The 15412-nt window shown below is 44.8% G+C and overlaps 1 long non-coding RNA gene across 1 annotated transcript; it reads left to right on the forward strand.

Annotated features, from left to right (window-relative positions):
* The first annotated feature begins 8230 nt into the window (after positions 1-8230).
* On the forward strand, positions 8231-14906 carry LOC135366306 (uncharacterized). The gene is made up of 3 exons (XR_010414136.1): positions 8231-8311; positions 8543-8632; positions 14869-14906. It is a non-coding gene; the product is annotated as an uncharacterized LOC135366306 (long non-coding RNA).
* The last annotated feature ends 506 nt before the right edge of the window (positions 14907-15412 follow it).

Here is a 15412-nt window from a genome sequence, read left to right on the forward strand (position 1 = left end):
CTGTAGGACTACGTCTACTTCTTCGCCTCTTGTCTTGTCTTTCTCTTCGTTTGTCGACCTTTAACTTGAGGAAACGCTCCCCCAGCCTTAGATGTTGTGTTTCTTTTACTTGTTTACTCAAGCTCTGCAATTAAGGTTAGCTAGCTACCCGTCGACCTCGGTTTAAACTATCCCAGACAAACTGGTGTTTTTTTTTTCAACGGAACCCGGTCTCTCAGCGTCCTCTTCCCAAGGCTAGGATGTCGAGTAAACGACAAGTCCAGACAGACACATATAACAGACACCATTATCAGTGCAGCAGTCAAGTTCATCGGGCACCTTTCTTGTCCCCTCTCCAAGCGCCGTCAACCTTGGCGGACGAGTGAGAAGAAAAAGACTCGAAGGAAACGAAAACGAGTTTGGGGTATTCTTCGGAGGTACCAAATAGAATCACATCTCGCATCCTATAAAGCATGCGTCAAGGCTAGACGGTCAAACTGAAAAGCAGAGCAAACGTCCTAGAGAAATTTCGTTTGTCCCTCAAATTCCAAGACACTTCCCACAGAAGTGTGGGATGGGTCGAGGAAAATAGGAGGACAATATAATGGCCTCTCCATCTCTCTTTTACACGTCGATGGCAGTCAGTGGAATTTGGAATAACAGGCAAACTCACTTGGCGAGCAGTTCAGATTCCGCTCATTACAGGAGGGAATTTCTCAAGATAAACGACACAGCTGAACTACCGTTGACGGCAACGACGACATATAGCATTTAACGTTACGAAAACATATAACATTTACCATGACAAAGCTATTTTGAGTATTATCCTCTTCGAAAGTGAGCTCTCCAAGGCCCAGATCGTTTAACGTTTTCTCCTTGAATCCTTTAGCGTACTCTGGGCAACCCAGAGACAACTCCAATCACATTGGAACGTAGCAACGCAGACCGATTCTACTTACAAGGAACCCCCGAAAAATATTTGAAGGGATGGTGAATAATCGCTTCATGTATATCCTCCAGGATAAGGATGGCCTCGGCTAATATTAGTGCGGTTTTCAAGTGGACGCTCATCCATCAGCGTGCGACCATACCAGGAGCACTTCGTATTCAACTTCTTTGATCTTGAGAAGGCGCAGGACACAGCATGGCGATACGGAATATTAGGGGGCTTCTGTGTCTTCTCTGTGCCTGACGGCTTTTCGCGATGTGTACGAAAACGTTCAGATTTCTGCTTTTGGCTCGCAGGGGTACTCCGCTCCGGGTCTTCGCGAAAGTCCGGGAGGAAGTGTATGCTTCGAGAGTCGCGTATTTCGGTGTCGCTACTGATTTCGTCAGCGTATTTCGGATCAATAACGCACGCAGTAGAAACGTGGTTTTATCCTAATAGTCTCCTTTTGTTTTTAGTCTTCATCACATTGAAGCGCAAATCCTCATGTCCACGTAACGGCCGCTACTCATCGTCGAAAGGCACAAAAGTGCAAGCCTAGTTTATACTAGCGTGCCTTCGACACTCGGAATAAGACAACAATTTGCTTTGTTCGCTACGTCATCAAAGCCGCCCTTAAACACATTTCAAGTCACCTCATTGTAGAGCTCCAGGCTAGCACCTTTGAATGTAAAATCAATCAAAGTAATGCTCGCTAACTCTGCAATTCCTCTTATTCATTTATCGATTTACGCTTTCATATTGTGGTTTATGTATTCCCCGAAAATCCTCTAGGAAGTACTCTGACATAAAAAAACATCCGTTTGACCAGCTGTTGGAGCCTTTCAAACGAGGCTCGTCACATTCATATATAAAACAACGTATTTGCACCGTAATTGCTTTGTTTCGCTTTCACTATGTCCATTCACATCCCTATCCCCATCCCGATCATGCCCACGGGCTGGGGCGGGTAAAGCCTTCCTTTTGTGGGCCTGGGCCAGGCCTACATTGCCCGTCCTAAATCGGACTCGAGCCTGTGTTATATCCCTGCATGGAGTGCGGGTCACCGGCAATATTTTAAAGATAATGTGTTGAAGGTGTGTGCGTGTACCGGTGGTTTTCTGGCATGGCTTGATGCATTGATGGGAGTGTAGCTAGCACGATGTAACTCCTAGCATCGCCAAGCGGAAATCAGAGGTTATGGGTTCTGTTCCACTGTTCGAGCCCTTCTCATCAACAGTCATTCCTTCAGCGGCTTCCTGTTATTCGTCATGAAGTGAATCAGAAGAAACCGCTAGCTTGGTGACAAGACTAGAGTGAACACCAACATGTTCAGGTAACATTCTTAGACTCTATTTCACCAGGTTCCAGCTTACGTGCGTAACGTTCACGTTCAGGTCAGCATACGCAATGCAACAACACAGGTCCTTAAATGCCATCAACGAGCGCTTCTCGCCTGCTGCTTGACGCCACGGCCCAGATCGTATAACGTTTTCTCTTTGAATTCCTTTACCTCCCCTTTGCAACCACAAGACAACTCCAATCACATCGGAAAGTAGCAACGCAGACCGATTTCACTTACAAGGACTCCCTAAAAATATTTGAATGGATGGTGAATAAGCGCTTCATGTATTTCCTTGACGATAATAACCCTGTTGAAAAAAACAGTAAGATTTAAACTGGAAATGTTACTAGTCAGGCTGGAAATTCCACTGGTTAGACTGGAAATGCCACTGGACAGACTGCAAAAGACTGGAAACCAGTTCCTTCTGGTCACTGGATATACTGCATTTTCATGGGGTATGCTGGTCACTGGCAGTACTGGAGTTTCACTGGATACACTGGAACCCAGTGTACACTAGTTACTGGGTGTATTGGATTTTCACGGGGTACACTGGAAACCAGTCTACACTGGTTACTGGCTGCACTAGAGTTTCACTAGGACAAGTGGAAGTGACACTGGAGATACTGTAATTAAGTGTACACTGACTACAGGTCATAGTCCCACTGGGCTAATGTCCTCTAGAGTTCAGAGAAGTGTTCGTTTTACTCATACCCTACAAAAGGTAATTAGTTACGTCACTTATTAATCTTTATATTGCATTACTAAATCGTTACTTTTGTACAGTATGCAGTTACTCGGTTTTTACATTGTCTGCAAGTTGCTAACGGAGTTACATTAGCCGTCAAGAATAGAATGGCATTATACAGTACACTCTTTATGCACTCTTGGGTCTGAAAAACATAATGAATTACGCGCTGCCGCAGTTTTGCAACGCATAACCGGTAATGCGTTACTTCCAACATGAGATTACCTGATTAATGAATTATATGCTAGTTGCAATCAATCCAAGTCGTCCCAATATCGTCGCTATTCGGATTTCTGAATTTTTGACGTCTCATCTGGGATGGCCTCGGCTAATATTAGTGCGGTTTTCAAGTGGGACGCTTTACTAGAGACCAACAAGCGACCATACCAGGAGCATTTCGTATTCCACTTCTTTAATCTTGAGAAGGCATACGACACAGCATGGCTATGCGGAATATTAGGGGGCTTCTGTATCTCCTCTGTGCGTGACTGCCTTTAGCGATGTGTACGAAATTTTCTTAGTGGCAGAAGGTTCAGAGTTCTGCTTTGGTTCGCAGAGGTCGTCCGCTCCGAGCCTTCGCAAAAGTCCGGGAGCAAGCGTATCCTTCGAGAGTCGCGATCCTGATTTCGTCAGCGTAGTTCGGAGCAATAACGCATGCAGTAGAAACATGGTCTGATCCTAAAAGTTTCCTTTTCTTTTTAGTCTTCTTCACATTGAAGCTGAAACCCTGATGTCCATGTAATCCTGATGTCCATGTAAGTACGGTCACTACTCACTCTCAGAAAGCACAAAAATGTAGGCATAGTTTATACTATCGTGCCTTCGGCACTCGGAATAAGAGAACGATTTCCTTTATTCGCTACGTCATCTAAGCCGCCCTTAAACACATTTCAAGTGTACCTCATTGTAGAGCTCCAGGCTGGCCCATTTTAAAAGAAAATCAGTCAAAGTAATGCTCGCTAACTCTGCAATTCCTCTTATTCTTTAATTGATTTACGTTTTCATATTATGGTTCATGCATTCCCCGAAATTCCTCCAGGAAGTACTCTGACATCAAGAACATCCGTTTCACCATCTGTTGAAGCCTTTCAAACGAGGCTCTTCATATTCATATATAAAACGACGTATCTGGACAGTAATTGCCTTGCTTCGCTTTCACTACGTCCATTCACATAGAACGGTGATCTTTGTACGGTGCGGGCTGCGGCTAGGGTACACGCATAATGTCGTTGTTTCGAAGACCTTCCGTGTGGGTATTAATTGTCCAAGTAATTGGATTACATGGACGTGAGTAGCTTGCTTTGATTTTATGCATTATGTCGCAATCTGGTGACGTACCCCAGACAGAACACCATCTCCTACGGACGTCCGAAATAGATCCCAATGTCCATATCCGAAAACTGACCTCCGTGGGACTCTCCTCGGATATTTGTGGAAGGATATCCGTAGCCGTATATCCGCAGGAGGTCCTGTTGCGGCCGTTTCACGGATTGTCCCAATCAGCTCCGTGATGGGATGCTGTACGGATCATGTATTTGAAGAGAGAGAGAAACGCGGGACGATGTAGCACTGCAGAAATTCCGCTTTCCATGAACCAACTCACTTTCTCAAGCTACTTGAGTAAGAAACAGAGACATTACCTCTACGCCGACTTAATACGCCAAACAATTTCTCATTTCGCCGTTGTTTGTGCACGCAATCGAATTAAACTTAGACAGCTCACCCTTCATTTCGACTCACAGGCGAACAGGGCTCTCGAATGTGTAGAAGCTCGCGAGAACACCAATGTACAGTGTCTGTTCCCTGTTTGGAAGTGAATGCAACTTCATTTCCAAAGCATTTCGGCTGAGTGGCCCAATCTCTTGTTGCTGTTTCTTCTTTCTTTTCTTTTATATTTTTATTTATTTATTTTTTTTTTGAAACGCCGAGCTGATTTTCCCTCATGGGAAGTAAAGCGGAGCAACAGAAAGTGAAACGAGCGGCGACGGTGGCAGATGTTAAAAAAATGGCGGAAACACGCTTTATATTTTACTACAAAGCGTATACTGACTTCTGAAAAATAACAAAGTCACGCGCTCGAAGTACACGCTACATCCCAGAGAGCTCCTGTTTCTGTCCGTATCTCCTGGTTATGTCCGCAAAGTGCACGTTCGCAGGAAGTTTGAAGCCTGGCCAAGTGGATCTCCGTAGTATCTCCACTGGAGGAATTTCATTATTCTGCGGAATTCTGAATGGAACAATCACCAAGTACTTGGTGATTGTTCCATTCAGTTCGAAGTGTTTACTTTAGTAGCGGGTGTGTAAGTATTGATTTTTTTTTCAATACACAACATGGCTATCGAACGCGTGATATTTTCTTCGTCATATACAGTACGAATATTCTGTCTTGGCACAATATTTATTCAACAAACATCAGCTAACCTAGGTCTCACCAACTCACTATATAAGTCTCACGTGACCACGAACAAACGTCGCTTGGTTTTGTGTTGTACCAGCGCGTCTGCCGTGCTAAGCCTAGCCGTCGCTAAAATGTCCATTTGATTCAAAACGACTTCAATCAACGTCGAAAACGCGAAGAAGCTGACGCGTTGCTCAGTGATATTCTACTTTCGAGCACGGTCGTTCTCAAAGCTCGCAGATATAAGCTTTAATTTTGTGAATTTGGAAGTTTGGTATTGTGAATTTCGAGATAAAAAATGATCAAGTATACGAACACGTGTACTATATGAGAAGTACAGTATGTCAACTGTCGATCATTTAGATAGACAAGGTGACGAGCTTGTGGCTCATCTATTCCTCGATTTTCCTCTTGTTACTTCGTCCGTGGTCGCATTTATCTAGGCTGGAAAACTACGGCGTTGACATAAAAAAACAGCCATCATCGATGACAGCGCATGTAAAGAACCTCGTAAAATCCTGATTAATAATTAGCTAAAATTGTCTGTGATAGAGAGCTAGAGGCAGGGCGTCTCAAACGGTTGATGTTGAGACTCAGTTCCTTCGAGCACGATTAAGACGCATGTGTATGTTGTTGTCTCAGCGTGAAGAGGATGGGAATGAGACGGCAATTAGGGAAAGGTCCATCCTACCCCGAGTACCGCTACGCGGATATAAAGACCACCACGTTCGCCACCACCATCAGGCGACACAAGACGAACACAACAAACCGATGAACATATGATATTCTCTTTATTGTCCCCAATACGACTGAAACCCGGCTCGCTATGCGCAAGGACCGTTTCTCTATGTGCAGGGCAGGCGGCAATAAGGGGGTATCCGTAGTGCTCTACACCACGTGCTTGGCCTTACCCGAAAGCCCCATCCCGGTCAGGCCCACGAGCCGGGCCGGGTAAAGCTTTCCTTTTGTGGGCCTCGACCGGGCCTACATTGCCCGTACATTGCCTCTCCTAGATCAGGCTCAAGCCCGTGCTACCGCACTGCATGGAGTGATATTCACAGACAACAATATAGAGATAATGTGTTGAGGCCGCGTGCGCGTACCGGTGGTTTTCTATCATGGCTTGGTGCATTTATGGGAGTGTAGCTAGCACGATGAAACTACTAGCATCGCTGAACGGAAATATGAGGTTATGGATTCTGTTCCACTGTTCGTGCCCTTCTCATCAACTGTCATTCATTCAGCGGCTTCCACTTAATCGTCACGAACTGAATCAGAAGAAACCGCTAGCTCGGTGACAAGGCTAGAATGAACACAAGATGTCTCAGGTAACATTCTCAGACTCTCTTCACCAGGTTTCAGCTTACGTGCGTAACGTTCACGTTCGGGCCAGTGTGCTCAATGCAACAAGACACAACTTTAAATGTCATTAGCAAGCACTTCTCGCCTGCTGCTTGCCCCATGTTCAGGAAACTTTGGGCATTGATCTGGAGTGACACTGACCCCTGCGCCAGCTGGGACTCCCAAACAAAGCTTGGAAGTCTTGGAGAGAGAGGTGCCGTGAGTGCCGGTGAAAGGGTCACTCAGGGCCAGTAGGATTGACGGGAAGTGTTCAAGGCTGAGCAGGGTGTAGCTGGGTCCTTGGTCCACGTTTGAGAGCCGTCCGGGTGATGATTACCCACAAAGAGGCCATATCCCTTTCTTCAGGACGTTGGCAAAACAAAAATTCAGGTGCATGCCGAAAGAGCCAAAAGCTGAGCACACAGCATGTTAGTCACTGATTCAAGCTCCTTCAGTAGATCACACATAAGTTATCGATGAACTTGAAACACCTTTTTCTTCCTGTGCCAATTCTCAAAGAGATAAAATCCTGAGGGAATGAAGTCTTGACACGGAGCTGAGGACTCAGGAGATACAAGTGTCCCATACTTGTACCATGCTTTGGCCAATTTTGCACATCGTCTGTACGCGCTTCATACGCCTTCTGTGACCTTCTTCCCGCCGTCATCCCCTTTGTGACCGAATTCCCTGAGCCAGACTTTTCCTTTTTTCCTTGATTCCCTCTCATTTTTTCCCATGCTGTACATGTTGAAGTGTGTCTTTGCGAATGAAACGTCTTGGCTGGCTTTCAGCAGTCGTGTTGTGCTCTTTTCTTGCGCGCCTATGTAAGGCTTGTTTACAATGAAGTGTATTGGGCAAACGGGACGTTCTATGAACGTGCTCTAGATGAGCACGAAAGAGCCTTGATAGACTCGCATATCTGTCAGGCATGTGGTTGCGCACCTGTCTTAGAACAAACTTCGATCATATTTCGGCACTTTCAGAACTTCCCTTGTGAGATTGTCGAGACGCCTCACATAGAAAAAAAGCTGATAACACTTGTATCAACTGCCCCATCAACTGTGTATCCAACCGGGAAGTCCCCAATCTGCATGTCACTCGAGCCGTGATTGTGGAACTTTCGTTCTGCGGCGGTGTGGATTGGGTGTCGGTACCCACACGTATCTTGTTTGTCGATCAACAAAGTTTTTAGCTGCTGGTAGTGCCGTCCCGCTTCCTATGATCATGAACTATAGCCAACTGCTCCAGCTTTCTCTTTTGGAAGTTATTGTTGTTGTGGACGGCCATTTGTAGGGAGGCGGAACACGAAAAAGTGAGTTTCGAGAGCGAAACAGTAAACTTGCTTCTTCGTACACGACCTGCAGTGCGTCTACGAATCATTAACGCCCTCTCACAGTTGCAGTGCAACCTGAGGAGACGATTGTGTACCCGGAGTTCCTGGAGGCAAGGTCGGATAATGACGCCCGAACGCTCAAGCTCACTGACGACTTAACGCTAAATTTGCTGCAGAAGTCGCCGTTTCCTGAACATCTTCATCTTCGAACGCCCCAGCGCGATGGTTCGGTACTCAACACTTATGTAAGTACACGGGCAGTGTGGAAACACTAATGTCGTCGAATTTTTCCTGTCGCATGTGACTGATACTCGAAGGATCTCTGTTGTGCATTTATTAATTGGTTTCGTTCGTTTGACGTTAATTATCATAAATCCTCGCTATAGGTGCGCCCGTGAGAAGGAGCGATCCTCTCATGGTAGAACGTTAAGTACTTATTTCCGGCGTCACTCAATTGATATAATCTCCTGTTCCAGGTTCCCTCGTCGCTGTACTCTTCAAAGCTCTTCCAGGACGAGGGCAACTTCGCATCTATGGTGGTGACGGAAGACGACGGCCTGCAACTGGTGAGTACGTCTAAGCGTGGACCCCATAACAAGCGACACGCGACGCGCTGCAGAATTTGTCGCTGTCGCGTCTGGTCATGTCGCGACTTCCTGGTCCATTTGACCAGCGACATTTCGTTGCCGAGAAATGATGTTTTTGGAGAAGCAATGCTTATTTTATTCCAGTTAAGTTGTAAATTGCCATAAATATACCAATAATAGCATTTCATTCGTAAAAACGAGGAGAACTTCTAATGAAGGTGCTATGTATTATTCGCCGTAACGCAGTGGCGCTGCGGTTGAAGCTCCCAACCACTGATCTCTATGTATAAAGGCTGGATCGCGCATGGGAGAGGGGCTCGTGGGGGAGAGGCGTGCCTTCGGGCCGTCATGTTGGTGGGCTCTAATGTGCTGTGTGTGCCCATAGAAAACAATGGGAGGCAACAGAGATTGTGATTATTTATTGCGCTGCTAGCATTGATCGTTGTTTGTCATCACACAATTTTGTAAGGTGCCAGTATACTGAAGTATCCTAACAGTGTTTCACAGGTGTCCTGCCGTTCGATTCTTAATTACGTTATGTTTTGCATTCCGAAACTAGACTGTCACTGCAGTGCATCGCTGGGGATTGTACTACAGCACGTTTCCCAGCCAATATTTCAATAAGAAACGACTTGAGGTTAACAACAACCATGTATATAATATCCCGTACTGCGTTCTGGACAAAAATTGTTCCATAAAGAACGGTCCGGGAAAAGATATACTCGCATGGCAGAAAGAGATCGTTCTGTATGTAGAATCCAGGGATCGGAACCGGAATTTTTTTCGGTCCGGTTCGGGTTCGGGTTCAGGCATATTGGTTCGGTTCGGGTTTAGCTCCGCTGAACCGAAATTAACAGCTTGAACCGGTTCAGGTATATCGGTTCGGTTCGGGTTCGACTCAGGGAGAATCCCCCCACCCCCGCACATACACAGACAAAAAAAAATCTGTCAGTGGTCGGGACATTTACAGGGATTGGAACAGTTACTTTTCTCGGCCTCGGTTTAACCGGTCCACGGGCAGTAATTTTGCTACATGCAAGCAAGCTTACGCTCACCGTACACGATTGTAAGAGAAAGGTGTGAGATAACCGTTTCAGGTGAGCAAAAAAAGGTCGGTCAGTAGTACAATTAATTCACCTCTGAACCGATTCCCGAACCGGTAACCGTATCAATTTTTTTCGGTTCAGTTCCGGTTCGGCTCAGGACAAGCAAAAAATTGTTCGGGTTCGGTTCGGTTCGGGTTCGTCAGAAAATAACGTTTTTTTCTGGTTTTCGGTTCGGGTTCAGTTCCGGTTCCGATCCCTGGTAGAATCACAGCCGTTGTTTTAGCCGTGTATGCGTTTAGTATGATTTATATCAAGCATCGCCTTAGAAAGAGTCTTTTAGTAAACAACAGCGGTGCTTTGCCTCGCAAATATCGACACACCGAAGCAGCCCAAATAATTACTTCACGCAATTAGATCACACTCGTTAGGACAGTTAATCAGGTAGTGACGTAAGCTTAATCAATTAGGTTTCTTAGAAAGTGGTAACACCTCCTTGAAACACAGGACTTATCTCTTTTTGAAGTACAGCCCTTTGTTCGCTTCTTCCTTTATTTGTTCTGATTATTTGCAGGCGCGGTTGTGCCAAACTGAATGTCCTTCTCCAGCACTTACATGCTTTTGTTGAATACAACTGCAGCTTGAGAAAAGCTGCTTGGGGACGGGGTCCTGCTATCCAGTGCTGACTTTGTCATGCTTGTTATGTGGAGCATGTTCCAAAAATTGCAGCTCCACGTATGGTCTTCAAATTGCAACAGGACTATTTGGAGCTTGAAACAGTTGTGATTTTGTCATTTTGGCCCTCGTGTACCTAGTCTGTGAAACGCAAACAAAAAAGTCTAACACGATACGCTTTTGTAATGAAGATCACTGATGATGAGTAAAGAGAATATACGACTTCAAGTTTATTGAATATTTTATATCATTCATTATATTATTCAACATTTTATGTCAAGTTTATACAACATCAAGTTTATCCAAGTTCAAGATTTATTTCTTGCACTTATGCGTTTCAGGATACAATGAACGTGCAGGGAGGTCGCAAAAGACTACATTTATTCTTTTGTGACCTTGCTACAAGGGCAATATATATTTTAGGAATGACAATGGTCAGGTACGCTCTCTAAATTTTAGGTTGGAATGAGAAATGGATAGCAACTTCCCGCCTGATATTTTCTCATATATGCTAAATTTTAAATTTAATGTGATCGAATATGATAATATAATAATAATATATAAGAATATAATATGTGATAAATGAATGTGATCAACAGTAGATGTAAACAACATGAGTAGCCAGAGAAGTGCATTCTCAATAAATAATCTTCTTATAGTGTATATGTGCATGCCTATTAACTGATACAATTATCACAGTTCCCTGACAAGTTTTAATTTCTGAGAGTGTACTGTACAGGCTCCTTAGATCTACAACAGTTCATACAAGGTATTATATACTGTGAATGCCTTTAAAAATCCCATGTGACACATATGCCTTTACTTTCTGGAGGTGCTGTGGTAGTCAAAGTTTGTGGGCATTACGCAGGTTCTGCACCCATTTCTTGAGTATGTCGGGGCAGCTGTGAAGTAACCTGCATTGATGATGATTATTCCAATTTTTATGGTGCATCGACAACAAAGGAAATAATACATCAGAACATTGGTTTGGGTGCAACCAGTTAAAAATGAATATGTTGTTTAATAAATGCATTGGACAAATGTTAAAACATCAGTTTAAAACATGGTTTACAATCCCTGTATCTTCTAAAAATTAAAAAGATTAAAAGCTATTCTAAAAAGAATATGGGGAACTCTTCTAAAAAGAATTATAATCTCTAATTATTATATTGCTGGGTGAAGGAGCCTAAAGTCTAAGGTGTGTTTCTGATGTGAACATGTAAGAAAATATGCAAAACTGCGAGAGGCCACAGTGCGTGCACTGAGGTTGTTCCTTCCTGTAAAGTAGAAACCGGTGGATGAGGAACGTGATACTTACCTGTACACCCAGCCGTATCACACTGCACAGATTATTCACTGGGTAGCCCTCATGAAGAAACCTGTATTGAGAGACCACTTTTGCCTTAAAAACTGCTACAAATAGCACGACACGCTACAAATTATTACTATCGTAACAAGCTGACAATACAGCTCACACACAAAGGCGTTATTCAAGTCGCGCCACACCACCGTTACGTAGGATTCTTTGTCACAAATCAAACCAAGGCACAAAACAATACCAATACATGAAAAACGGTGACAATCGTGGTCTCATTATGACGTAATACAGAACTTGTGCGCGAAGGTAATTCAAAGAAATGAATGTGGCACTTGCTTCCGCAGAGAACACCGTGTACCATGCTAGCAATGCATGCAAAAAAGCGCTCGAGTGCTTGCACATATATTGATGGCAACACTACCTGTGTAGTGTAACATGTTCTTTCAAGCACATTATGCACTCAAACTGTATTTGCTGCCAGGTAAAATGCAAGTGTGCTCGATTGAACGTCGGAAGAGCGATCAAGCAAGTCGTACAAGTTGCTCGTTTTGAAAAAAAAACTAAATATACAGAATGGACGCCTATTTATTCCTTGATGAAGAGTGACTTACCTGTATAAATTCAGGCCCTGTAACCTTGCCAGTACGGTTGGTACGACCGTAATTGCAAGAAGTTGCCATGATCGCTGCGGCGGCTGTTGTGGGTACAATAAGATGGCGGCCGGTTTCTTCTAGCTCCCTATCCGCGATCCAGCCTTTTACAATCGAGATCAGTGCTCCCAACGCGCCGCCCACTTCTTCGTCTGCTACTTTTGTTGGTTGCCCTCTCCAACCTTTCTCTTGCCCACGCGTTCAGTTCATGTTGCACGCCGCCAAATCTAGCTGGTTTTGTCAAACAACAGGCAACGAACTCAGCGACATGCTACAAGTATCTACTGGGAGTAGATGGAGAAATATTCAGCCGCGACAAAGCTTTTTTGACGCTCGTGTGGCGGCAGTGACGTCGATTTTGTCGCTTCTCGCGTGCATCTGTCGCGTGTCGCTTGTTATGGGATTCGGGCTTTACGATTTCTCCACACTCCAAAAACAAAAGTTACCGCGTAACACGTTATGCGGCAGCCATTGCGTCCAATGATACTGCTATCGCCCCTTATGCGAGGAGAGAGCAGAGCCCACGCCTTCTTGTGGCAAAGAACAAATACGCAAATTATCGCAATAAGTCGTGCGCTTCCCATTTTCAACGAGTCAATGGAGAGTAATGATACCATTCGGAATAAAAGTTCGTACCAAGCCTGTTATCCGGTGAAGTTCTGTTTTCAGAGTACTCAAACTCTCTCTCAGGGAATATCGTGACCTCTACAGCATAGCCGCGTGCAAGTGAATTCCTGTTAAGAAACACAAAAACAAATAAAAAAAACAAGGAGAGAGAGAGAGAGAGGGAGCTCGTAAATAAGAAGGTTTGATGCGGAACTTCAAATCTCTATATGCACGCGTATTAGAGGCATGGGCAAGCGGGTTAAAGGAGGTAAGAACTCCTATCTGCAGTTATTTAGTTCGGGTGTAACACGTGTAATATTGTTCTTCTACATATAGTAATTCTATTTACAATTTATTGTTAAATAATTCTCCTTCATAGCGTGTGCAGCGTTACCACAAAAAAACACTTTTTTTCGGTTGCGGGCGAGTAGACGTACCGCTATCCAGATACCTCTATCCATTCTTACGTCATTTGAAGAATTGAAGCACCCAATCAGATGCGGCGATACACCAACGCGAAGATACACATAACCGTATTGCTCTACACTGTTAACATCGAACTTCACCACATAGCACGGTTCTAGCCAACCATAACCCAGAATCGAAACATTATCGCCCCTGATTTGTTGAAAACGGGAGGTGACGCCTATTTTGTAGCCTTGCATAATGATACATAATAGCCTCCGCCTCCTGTTATCAACAAATCAGGGGCGAGAACGTCATTCAGGACGATGGTTCAGCGTGCTATATGTGGAGGAGATACGGACCTATATGATTCATTTATACAAAAGCTGTCACAACCAGCAGGTTAAAATCGCCGTTTGGAGCCGACACAGTCGACGGGCTAGCTTGATAGAATTCGTAGCCCCTTTAAGGCGTATTGGTGGTTGCCAAGGTCGTGTTGAAGACTGGGAGGTGGTGGGTTCGAATCCTACCATCGGCCCTGCTGTCTGAGGTTTTCCCTTGGTTTTCCGAAGACTTTCCACCCGAAATGTCGGCACAGTTCCCCCTGAAGTCGGCATCGGATGCACACTAACTTCCCCCACCCTAGTCCCCTACTCCTTCCTGTTGCCCTCTATCCATCTGACCGCGTCTGTACCCCGCTCATAGCCACAGTTACTTCGCGGCGCTAACACAGAATAAAAGATCTATATGCACGTACTTTCCTCTCAAAACAGGGCTGCCCCACATGGCGTAAGCGTATCGTCATTCAGAATGATACCGTTCTCTCTGGTGATTGCATGAAAAGGCGAGCCGTACGACTGTTTCAGACACATTGCATTTATGGCGACATCCACCCAATGCCCAATGGGCATTATGGTTGGCTCGGAGGGCAGCACTTAAATTTTACTCCTGGATGGCACCTCTACAAGTATAGGTGCCATCCAGGAGTAATATTGAAGTGCTGCCCTCGGAATATCACTGCAGCGAGCACCTACATATCGCAGTACCCAGCAGGCAGTCTACATAAATGAAAATGCACGCGCTCTAGTAAGCCTAATGTTCGTTAGATAAATGGGCAATATTCACTCGTTCATCTTAATCGACGACACTGTTGCCGGACGAGACACTATGGCATTAGTCACACTGGTTGCATAAACGCTTAAAACGTGTTTAACAACGTGTATACAAAAACCGCGCCGACACTTAGTGATTTTCGAAGTAATTGATTGGTTTCGGTTTACATATTTCTTGCGTGGAGCAATACACCAATGCGCTCTCTGGATCAGCTTTGGGAGATGCTTGTCATTCATGTACGTCATGCATGTATGATAGGATGTTCGTCTTTAATGTATGATGTATAACCCAAGAACAAATATTCTTATTTTCTCAAATGCAGAAAGAGCACGTTATATGGGTATTACAAGGACTGAGGACCCGTTCTAAGGATCCGTCCAAATTAACCTTCTTTTGGTTTGACAGCGCGGCATGATTGGCGACGACTTGCGCATCGAACCCCTGGCGACCGCTGAGCGTTCCTCAGAAGGTCGTGTAGCCCACAGGCTGTACAAGGTGGAAGAAGAGCGTTCTGACACTCCGATTTACCAGTACGGTGAGTATTTTGAACGTTATCCTCGTCCATCGCAGTGTGAATTGCACTTTTACAAAAACGCCATATTAACCCTAAATTCTGCTTACGTCAACGATGCGGACGGTACTCGTGGGGCGGTATTGCAGTTTCTAACGAAGGTCAAGAAAGAATGATTAGTTAATTTTTGCTAAGCATTTCTTTTCTGTACGTGCTACCTGCCACGAGCAGAAGAGTGTACTTCATTCAAACTTCATTGATTTTCATTCCCATGTATTTATTTACGAGAAGCATATATGGCTTGCAAGGGGAGACTCGTTAGGATTACGCTTTAACGTCGTGCTACATATATGCAGTGTGACCCGCGCCCTCACGTGTCAGTTCCACGGTCGCGTCCGCGTTCCAGTGGCATGTAGAGCGAAAGAGACATCAGAAAGA

The sequence above is a fragment of the Ornithodoros turicata genome, chromosome 8 (genome assembly GCF_037126465.1).
Source record: "Ornithodoros turicata isolate Travis chromosome 8, ASM3712646v1, whole genome shotgun sequence".
Lineage (NCBI taxonomy): Eukaryota > Metazoa > Arthropoda > Arachnida > Ixodida > Argasidae > Ornithodoros > Ornithodoros turicata.